A 10,901-nucleotide genomic window follows, 5' to 3' on the forward strand; every position below is an offset into this window, starting at 1 on the left:
ATTTCAACCTGATTTCAAGTTTACTCACCAGTGCAGGGGAAGACGCGACAGCGGCAGTCGATCTGGGATTCCTGTCCCCCGAGCTTTTTGCTGGTGTGCACAAAAGAGCAGTTTCCATTTGAAGAGGCTGATTCCCTAAGAGAGCAACAGTCAACACGTCTTTTTGAAGACGCTGTTCTGAGTGTGCGTTTCTGGATGCGGTAGTTCCTATCTCAGGATGATGGGCTCGGGTATCACATGACAGGTCTGGGGGTCCAGCATGTCGATGCGGTACCCACGGACAGCTCATGCTCTTGCTATGAGGACGTGGCTGTTGCACAGCTGAGATCGTGGTGTCAGCCACCCCCGTTGCTCCCCATGAAAGCCATTAGCACGCGGGCAGATCCTAGGATACTGTACAGTGGGGGTTTGTCTGTTGCTTCCGGGCCCTTGGACCCCTCACTCCGCCACAGCGCGCCCCATCCAAGCTTTGGGTGTTCATCCCCCGGGATGCTTGCGCCTCTGCTTGATGAAACCGGAGATCAAAGGTCCATCACGACATCGGAGGGCGAGCTGTTATGCTCAGATCATAGACAGGGCCTGCTTCTATCCTACGGGATGCAACATGTGGTCATGGTTCTCGAATCAGACATAATGACTGCGCTTCCTGGGCTGTTTCGGCATTGCGGCCGGAGATGGCTTGTCCCCCCGTCTCACTGCCCTACCGACTAGAGGGTGTGATGTGCGGGCTGTTGTAAGAGGAATTTTCCAGCCCCCCTCCCTTTCTTCCCAGGGGCACTTCCACCTTCACCTTCCTTGATGGGGAGGTGACCAGTGGGTACGAAGCCATTTCCTCAGGTGGTGAGAGCCGCCACCTGGTGGGGTAAGCTGAGACCCCTGTTTAAAGCGGGTGGGTTATCTGTGTCTCTCATGGCTGGAGCCCACACCGCTGCGGGCCATGCTGCTTCTGCCCTGCACCACAGACTCCTGGCTGTGCTGCCCAGGTGCGTTTCTTCCCCAGACTTATGTGCAAGTTTCACATGGCGATCCACTATGCTCTAATGAACCTTTAAAGGCGGCCATCTGTGCCCTGGGGAGGGCAATGGCCACATGCTGGTTTGGAAATGTCACCTTCGCCTATCCTGGAGAAATGCGCCGCGCTGACAAAGTTTACTTTCTTAGTGTGCCTATATTCCAGGTAAGCCTTCTTGGTGGCACCGTCGGGGACTTTACCCAGGAGTCCTCGATGGTGAGAGTTCAGCCGTGCGCGATGGAGCAGGTCATCTCTTGGTGGGCTTGGAAAACTACTCTCCCCATCAGACCTGTTCCTCGCTAAGTGCGCTCTTCTCGCGGCTTCAAAATTCTCTGCCGTCACAGTCCGTTCCACTGACTTAGTGAACGCGCCGAGCTCCTCCGCGGGAAGTTCACCGTTAAGTCCAGTAATTGGACTGCGAAGTGAACCTGAGGCGGGCCGCTTGGAGAGGAGGAGAACTGTTGTTTTCCCGGTGGAGAGCGGGGCTTCCCTGCGAATGTATGTAGCGATCCTAAAAGAGCGGCTTTTCCTCCCTCTGGGTGTGGAAGCCCAATTGCTGCCAGGATGGGACGCACTGCCTTTCAGCTCTTAGCTTTGGTGCATTTCGCCACAAACTTGAGGGCGCCAGAGGATGAGCTCCTTTCTAGCACCTCTAGCCACTCTGCGGGATCCTGGGAGGAAGGTAAGAGTCAATCTCTTATTTTCACCTCTTCCTTAGACTGCTCTGCTTCCCGCAATGAGCACTCCCAATTGCGAAGCTGCCCTTCAGTGGGTATGTCAGCGATCATTTCGGTGATGCTGAGAGCGGTGGGTTATACGAATCCTATCTGCGTGTTTTGATCTGTCATCTGTTCAGGATGCTGATCGAGATCCTTATGCAGAAACGCATCCCCCAGTGCGACTGTCCGTGGGATTGGTTGCAGCTATAGACCTGAAGGACGCTTACTTCATGTCTCGCTCTCGCTCATGTGGGCGGCCGAGCATGGTTGGAAAAGTCCTCCCATTCGGGCTCTTTTTGGTGTAGTGCATCTGCATTCTTGATTTTTTATTGACTGTTAATATTTACATCTCTGGACAGATCGATTATGCACAGGTACCTGGTGCTCCGGAACCTTGGCCTGTTCGGGTTTCGGGTCACCCGAGTATGAGCGAGCTCTCCTCAGGGCAGAGCTTCTCTCATCTCGGGTTGGAGCTTGACTCGGTCTGCATCACGGTGCTCTTTTAGCACACTGGGCTGGCGCTCCCCTGTTTGATTAATTCGCCAGTTATAAGTGGTCACTGCAATTATTCAGAGGCTCCTGGGGCATATGACATTTGTAGCCGCTATCATGCCGCTCAATTGTTCATATGAGACTAATTCATCGCTGACTTTGCGATCGGGTCCCAGATGGGCATGGCGCGTGGAGTACGTCACCACGCTGGGTCTCCGCTGGGCAACATGTCTTAGTTCACTTGCCATCTGCTTCTCCGGACACTTGCAGCTAAAAAAACTGCACACTGTTCATATCCCATATAAACTCTCCATGCCAGCTTACATGCTCTCAGGATTGTTATGTCCCGGGAGAACGGAGACTCCACCCCGGTATGTTCCAGCTGTTATGGCATGCTACAGAGAAGCCCAGGTCATCCTGCTGTTTCTCCAGAGCGGCCCTTTGCTGATTGCTTTCTCTGCACTGCACAGAGGTGCTGGCTCTCAACTGGCCCCAGCTTACGCAGCATCTTTCCCTAGTGAGCCTGCTCGCACAGACACTGTGCAAGATCGGGAGATGAGGAGCGGGTCTCGTTTATTGCGCCTCTCTGGCCCAACCGGACACAAGTTTCTGGAATCACACTCCTCGTGGTTGGAGGGCCATCACAAGGAGTGTGATTAATTTTTCATTTTTCTGGGAAGGGCACCCATCTGACACCCATGCAGGGGTCTGGATCCTCATTGAATGGTTTCTAGACAGCGCGGATGACCTATCAGTGCGATGGTTAACACCGTCACTCAGAAATAGTGCACTCTATTAGGCATATCTATGTTCTGTAGTGGAGTCTATTGGTTGTGTGGGAATTCTCTCTGAGAAAACCTCGCACATGCCAGATTAGTGTTGTGCTTTCTTTCTTCAGGCTAGCTGGAGCACAGGCTGTCTCCCTCCACTCTGATGGTTTAGCATGCGTTCTCATCCCCATTCTCTTTGGGGATGGATGCGCGCTGGGAAGGCAAAACCTCATTAGCCGGTTTCTCAGAGGGGCGTAGTGCGAGATGGGTAATTCCATTCCCTCCCCTTATCTCGCTCTTTCGGGATCTCTAGCCCCAGCTGTTATGATTAGATCCAATAAGCCACCAAATCAGTATCTTTAAGTTTCTGTGTCGGGCTGCTCTGCTAATCGCGCTTGTGTCAGGAGGGTTAGGATTCCGGTGGAATTTACAGTCAGCATACTGTGCCAGTAATTCAGACCGACCTACTCTCACGTTTACCTAAGACCTCAGTTCATCGTGTGCCAAGCCCCCTTCTTTTTTAATGTGAGTTGGTGAGCCTGCAAGCGCTGCCTGCGGAGGAGACAGACCCAGCATTTTTTATTGCTATGTCCGCGCACTGCAGTTAACGTGACACAAAGAATACACAGTTTTTTTTTATTTTATGATCAGCTGAAGGGAAGTGCTATATCAAAATAGAGGTTGGTTCATTTTTAGTTATGCCATCATCCTCGCATTATGTGCCAGGGTGAGCTGTTTCCCCCGAGATGCTCCCTAACCCAGAGATGTGTGCGCATTTTCTATTTTACTAGTGAGTTTCCCTTTTTAGGTGAACCCTAGAGAATTCCTCCGAGGCTCCCAGCACCTGACTCAGTGGAGGGGTCGAGTGCTTGGCTCAGTGTGTTGTCTGGTGTGCCCATCTGGTCTAACCACATACTGAGGTTCGGTGCCAGCCAGGCCCGGATTAAGAACTCAGGGGCCCCTGGGCACATTATCTTGTAAGGCCCCCTACCTGGCCGCACCCCTATAGTTGAATTTAAAAAATAAGAATAATATAAATTTTTTTTAAATAAAATGAATCTATAATTTGTTGCCCACATATTTAAATAAATGATATATAGTACATATGTATTTATAGTCTGCAAAGATTTAAATTATTTTCAAAGCATTAAATAAAAATACTAATAAAACTACACACACGCACACACACACACACACACATATATATATATATATATATATATATATATATATATATAATTTTTTTAAGGGTATTTTAGTGTATTGCTTTTACAAACTTATAAAGAATATTATTGCCATGGCATATAACGCACAATGCTTCTCCAATCCAGTTCTATGAATCTGAGTTCTATGAATCTGAGTCTTTCATAATACAAATACTAATTTACTGTCTCTCTCCTCCTCTCCCTGTATTTTCTCTACTCTTCTCGTGATGAAGACTTGATTATAAACCTAAAAGTATCCGAAATCACAGACACTATACCTCTTCTCTCCCCTCTCTCTCCTCTTCTGGGCCTTTCTCTCTCTCTCCCTCTCTCTTTCCCTTTCTGTCTGTCTCTCACACGATGAATCCAGTCCGCACTGCGCTGCCATTAGCCTCCTCCGCCTGGTTAATGCTAGCTACTCATCATTTAAAGTTAACGTCTTCTTCTGTACCCTCATTCTCCTGATCACGGGTCTGTTTAAAGAAGGTGTGTATGGAAAATGCCTCAATAAAAATGCCTCCTCTCCTCTTTCTCTCGCGTTTGCTAAATCCACTTGTCCACTCATTTTTGATCTATGACAGATATAACGTTACACTAAAGTCCGCTCAGTTTAGTGCGGGTTATTACAAAACTGACGTTTCCGCACTTGACCAATTACAGCATTCTGTTTAGTTAAAGAAAGAAAGGCAATTTAAATATAATAACAATATTAATATTTGATCGCGATTTTTTTGCTCAGAGGAAATACAGTTGTCTGAGCAATATAGTTTTTGCAGAGAGGGAGGCGCGGCAGGCGCGGCAGGCGCCTATAATAAGGCTTAACATTATTAAATACCCACAAGACACTTGTGACTTTATATCACATTTGCATTATTTTTAAAAAATGTTTCTTTCCTGTTAAAAATAAATATATTTCCAATCTGATATGTAATGGGGAGTAAAAAAAGTAGCACGAGTTCAACTGATGATGGATTCGAACCGATGTTATGATTAATCGCGTCAAAAGATGAAGCCGTGTGCCTTACAAGGTGCGCCACTGCGGCTATGTTATTTCATTGCTCTTTACTCATCTTGTCTCTATCAATCAGGCATCGATGGGCGTAAACCCTGAATGGCTTAGTCCAACTAGATGCGCTATTTGCAATTAGCCTAAAAAGACACTCCGAAATTGTCTTTTTTTCTCCCCCCTCGCAGGGGCCCCTAGTGCGCACGGGCCCCTGGGCCTGTGCCCATAAGGCCCATTGGTTAATCCGGCCCTGGTGCCAGCTATGTGCATTCCCCTGTTCTTGTTGATGCCATATGCATTATTTACCACAGTGTGTTCCCCCTTATTAGGTGGTCCTGTGTCTTCCCTAAACCGCTAACCAGCTTATCATATGTAGCACTCCCCCTCATTAGGGCTAGTCTTTATATCTATATCTCTTTACCATCAGGTCTCCCCTTCTGGGTAGCAGGTGGTCTCCGCTGCATCATCCCCCTTCAGGGACTGGCACGCTTTCCTAACGTACTGTCGTGTTTCCAAAAATCCCTAGTGTATGTTAGCTAGGTAAAAGCACACTCACGACCCCCGATTAAACATTAAACATTTTATTCCTAGGGGCCTAGGGGAAGTTGGAAGGTTGCGCTCTTGGTGATGTCAGTGCGCTCGCGCTTTGGCTTGGCAAACTGCACATCAGGAGCGTGACAGGCTTGGCTGCTGTGGCGCTTTCCATACAGTCTTCCAAAGTCTGTTTATACAGACACATGTAGAAGTTTGCTTATGAAAGGGAACTTCCTGGTTACCCCGAATAGGGAACGGAGACATATGGCTGTTTCTCAATTCCGAGATCGCAGAGAACAGACTTGCGTTCTTGTGGAGAACAGTCTTGCCAGGTGTCCTCGGAAGAACGAACTCAGGAGACCGCGAGGGCAGAGAACGCGTCCTTTGAGGAATGGGATGCTGCGTTGTTCCTTATGGTCACATGACCTTCACGCGTTTTAAATGGGAAATTATTTAAACATTACAGCACTCATAGAACGATTTATTGTTGTCCCCCTTTTCAAAATATATACTTTGCATAAAAACATTATAAATAAACTCTGCACAATATAAATAAAACAAATTTTAATACGATTTTTAGCAAACAAACACCCTTAATTTGTTTATTCCTTTATTAAGATATTAATGTTAATGTTTACTTTCACCGTTTCATTTAGGGAAACTCCCGACGTAAATAAGTGATATCTCTGAACTTTAATAATAAATCTAAATAAAATGCTGCGCTTCCCACCTTTCCTCTTCCAGAGTGAGTTCGGTGCTCAAGTCTGTATCAGTGCGTCCTCGATATCAAGATCACATCCGGGAAGTTTCACGCGTCCTCCGTACTTGCGGTCTTGAGTATTGGAACTGAACTTAGGCAGCTGATGACGTTGCACGAGAACACGAGGACGCAAGACCGCTGAAGAACGCATATTGAGAAACAGCCTACATGTCTCCACTGCCACAGCATTTGAGTCTCCAGCTGGGAGCTGAGTGATCGCCTCTTCAGCAGGCAAATACTGATGAGCTGACTCCAACAGCTGACTGATATTGTCCTAATTGGCTCATCAGTTTCAGCTGTGGAGCTAAGTTCCATCTAAAGCACTGTTAGACGAGCCCAAAGCCCAAAGTCTGTTTATACAGACACACGTCTCTGTTCCCTATTCGGGGAACGTGGGTTATGTACTTAACCAGGACGTTTCTAATTATCCAGAAAGCAGCAATTATCTATTGAATGTTGTTAAAGTCATGTGGTTCTTTAAAGGGATAGTTCACCTAAAGAATTTTCCCCCACTTGTTCCAAATCTGTTTGAATTTCTTTATTTTGTTGAACACAAAAGAAGATACCCTGAATAATGTTGAGGGGGGAAAAAAGGCATTGACTTTTATTTTATTTTTTGTTTCTATTAAGGATGTTATTTTAAACGTTATTTAGAATATCTTGTTATGTATTCGAGTGAAGTTTTAGGATATGTGTCAGGGCCTGAAACAGAAAAAACCCAAATGCAGGTGAAGACCATTATTTATTTCAGAAAGCAAAAAACAGACAGATCAGTCCATATGCAAGAATGGCAAAATTGAAAAAAGTCTTCTCAGTCTAGTAGAACAAAAAACTATTTAGTCCAAAAAACTGAAAACAAAAAAAGGCAAAAGAAAATACTTGCAGACTTTGCTTGAATAGTTGAGGGGGGAAGAATGACTGGAAATAACCAGGAACAAAAATAGACTGGCCAGTAAAAACAGAGGCAGGTCTATTGGTCAGAACCAGGCCAGTGTCCAGGATGACATAAATTCAGGCAGCACAAGAGCAAAGACTTCGGGCAAGCCAGGGACCACGCAGAAAGGCTGGGAAGGTAGGGAGAGAGTCCTAAAGTCAAACACAAAAAAGCTAAAAACATTCAGTTAACCTATATTTGATGTTGCAGGGTCAGAAGTAAACAATCTGGCACAGAAAAGCACAAACAAAGACAATAAATAGGGGAGCTAATGAGGAGAAAATGAGCAAAGACAGGTGAAACAAATCAGCTAAATTAATGAGAACGAGGGGGGGTAGCACTAACAAAGGAACATGTGGCTAAAACAAAAAAAAAACAGATAGAACCAGCTGATCAGCCAGGGGGCTATTCCATAAACCAAGTTTACAGAAAAAGCCAGGCTTATTTTGGTAAGTCAGGTTTATTAATGGTGGATTCGGTTTCATAAATCAAATTTACGATAATTCAAACTTATTTACCCTGGCAACTTATGCTGGGAAACTAGCCTGGTCCGGGGCAGGCTAACTCTCAGGCTAAGCCAGGGGTGGGCAATCTCGGTCCTGGAGGGCCGGTGTCCTGCATAGTTTAGCTCCAACCCTATTCAAACAGACCTCCCTATCAAGTGATCTTAAAGACACTGATTAGTTTGTTCAGATGTGTTTGACTAGTGTTGGAACAAAACTCTGCAGGGACACCGGAACCTCGAGGATCAAGTTTGCCCATCCCTGGGCTAAACCTTAAGTTTAAGCTTAATCAAAGTAATGTTAACATTCACCTGCCATAATTTGATGCCATTTAAATTGACTTAACCTCTTAATAATGATTACCACTTTATAGTCACTTAATAGAAATATATATATATATATATATATATATATATATATATATATATATATATATATATATATATATATATATATACATATATATATATATATATATATATATATATATATATATATATATATATATATATATATGTCTATTCCAAACTTTGCATCGGTACTGAATAATCTAATGTATATGCACACATATATTATTGTAAAGCATCCAGTAGAAAATATTAATTTAAAAGAGAAATCTGTGAGGGGGGTTCTTAGCTCTCTCTCTCTCTCGATATATATATATATATATATATATATATATATATATATATATATATACACACACACACACACACACACATTTTTTTTTTTGCTTAGTGCCTTTATTAATCTGGGGTTACCACAGCGCAATGAACAGTCAACTTATACAGCATATGCTTTATGCAGCGGACGCCTTCACTTGGAAACATCCATACACACTCATTCACATTCCTACACTATGGCCAATTTAGCTTATTCAATTCACCAACAGCGCAAATTGCATGTTTTTGGATTTGGGGTAAACCGGAGCACCTGGAGGAAATCCACGCAAGCAAGGGGGTAAGAAAGGCAGTGACTAATATAAAGAAGAAGACTACATTTCTTAAATAATGACTTTAAAACTATAAAATGAGTGGAATAATCAGGAGATGATCCGTGCTGTGCAGCAGTGTCACTTTAATGTAAAAATATTTTCCCACGGGGCGCGGGAAACAAGTGGCAAAGGGAAAGCAACGACTTGCAGCAGATTCGAGAGCAAATTAAAAATCCCACCGCTTGTGTGTGCACGGCTCTTTGTTTATTTTAAACCTATGTGCTTACATTTAGAACATTTTGTATGTTACAGTGAGCCTGCAATGCATTAAAACTTTTCCTTGCAAGCAACAATTGGCAGTAAGTGCAAATCCTCTCTCACACGCACGTGCGCGCGGTCAACGACAATTACTATGATTTTTAACAAATATTTAATTTCATGTTAATAGGCGTAAATAATAGCTTATATATTGCTACAAATGTAGCCTATTGAACAATCTGCAGTTTCGCGGTTCACTTGCTGTGAACAGCTGTGTCTCATTTTAGAGCTCTTTCAGTTCTCTAAGTTGTTATGGTAGCTCACAACATAATCGATGTATCTATGCTCGACTTTTAAGGTTTCATGACAGAAACGTGCACGAGCAGTTATCTAGATTATTTAAACTGAACTCAGACTAGTTAGACCAAATGATCTTCAACTTGCTGTTATGGAACCAATTTAAGCGTGGACGTTTAGTTCGGCTCATTGAAGTTAGGCTTTTGACTTTAATCCCCGCTTTTCTTAACCACTTTTATGAAATAGCCCCCAGGAGTCCTGACAATATGTGTTATGATCACCAACATTGTTGCTCTTGCAGGCTGCTTGACACTCATATTCAACTGCACTAAAATTCCCATCATGCACTTCACTCAAACGCCTGGCCTGGATCCCCCATGATTACAAACTGATTGCTGAAGCTGTTCAAGACTAATTACACAGACTTTTTATACACCTCTCAAACACATACACACACACACACACACATTGCTAAGTCTTGTAAGCTGTCAAGTGAACATTATGATGCGTTTTGCCGTGCCTTACCTTGTCTTGCCATGTACTGCTTTGCTTTGTTTTGTTTTTTTTTATGTTGTTTGCTGTGCGGATTGACCACTCGACTGTTATTGGCCACTCTTTTGGATTTTCCTGTATGTTACTGTTTGCTCCTGATTCTGACCATTGTCTGCTTGACCCTTCTCTGTGTATTAAATCCTGCATTTGAATTCGCAACTCTGTTGACAGTGTCTCCTTCCGTGACAATATGAGAAAACTTTCATTTATGGGTAAATCTTCCCTTTAAAAGGCACATAGTTTATCCCTTTTTATGATTAAATATTGATATTATGGTTCTTCTAAGTGTGTCAGTTTGGATGGATGGATGGATGGATGGATGAATAGATATATGGCTGGACAGACAGAAGGATTGATTGATTGATTGATTGATTGATTGATATTAATATTTCTCCATCCAAGCCTAAGAGAACATGAAAGAGAACTCAGTTTAAGCTGTTAGAGATGTGGCTCTTTATGTAACAACAATGTAACAATCCATACAGTGGATCCATACAGTACATTTCTAATTTGGAATTGGTTTGATGTTTACCCTGCTTTAGTACCTTGAACCATGGCTGACAGATCAACTAAAATCAATATCATCCTAATTTTCAATGGGAGTTGGAACTTCAAAGTAAATGAAGAGGTGAATACCCAAACCTTGGCTCCATAAAGCAAGGTTCAGCCATGTTTTGAGAAACAGCTTCATCAAGAGAGCTGTCTGTTCTTGTAACTGAATTTGATAAATAAGGGCCTCGTTACACACATGTAAACAAGAACAAATGTAATGTGCCTCATCTGTGCGTGATAAATATTGTATATAAATAAATTATTTTAGGAAGCCTGAATCAATAGAGTTATTACATTCCAGACTGCCCTCTGACATGCTTGCATATGGACTTTGTTTGTCACCCTTCACCTGATAAAATTCCTACCTCTGTTG

The 10,901-nt window shown here is 43.7% G+C and overlaps 1 long non-coding RNA gene across 1 annotated transcript; it reads left to right on the forward strand.

Annotated features, from left to right (window-relative positions):
• The first annotated feature begins 1,642 nt into the window (after positions 1–1,642).
• On the forward strand, positions 1,643–7,768 carry LOC147831264 (uncharacterized). Its single transcript, XR_015523394.1, has 3 exons — positions 1,643–3,720; positions 3,785–3,924; positions 5,465–7,768. It is a non-coding gene; the product is annotated as an uncharacterized LOC147831264 (long non-coding RNA).
• The last annotated feature ends 3,133 nt before the right edge of the window (positions 7,769–10,901 follow it).

The sequence above is a fragment of the Danio rerio genome, chromosome 23 (genome assembly GCF_052040795.2).
Source record: "Danio rerio strain M-AB ecotype USA chromosome 23, GRCz13ab, whole genome shotgun sequence".
Lineage (NCBI taxonomy): Eukaryota > Metazoa > Chordata > Actinopteri > Cypriniformes > Danionidae > Danio > Danio rerio.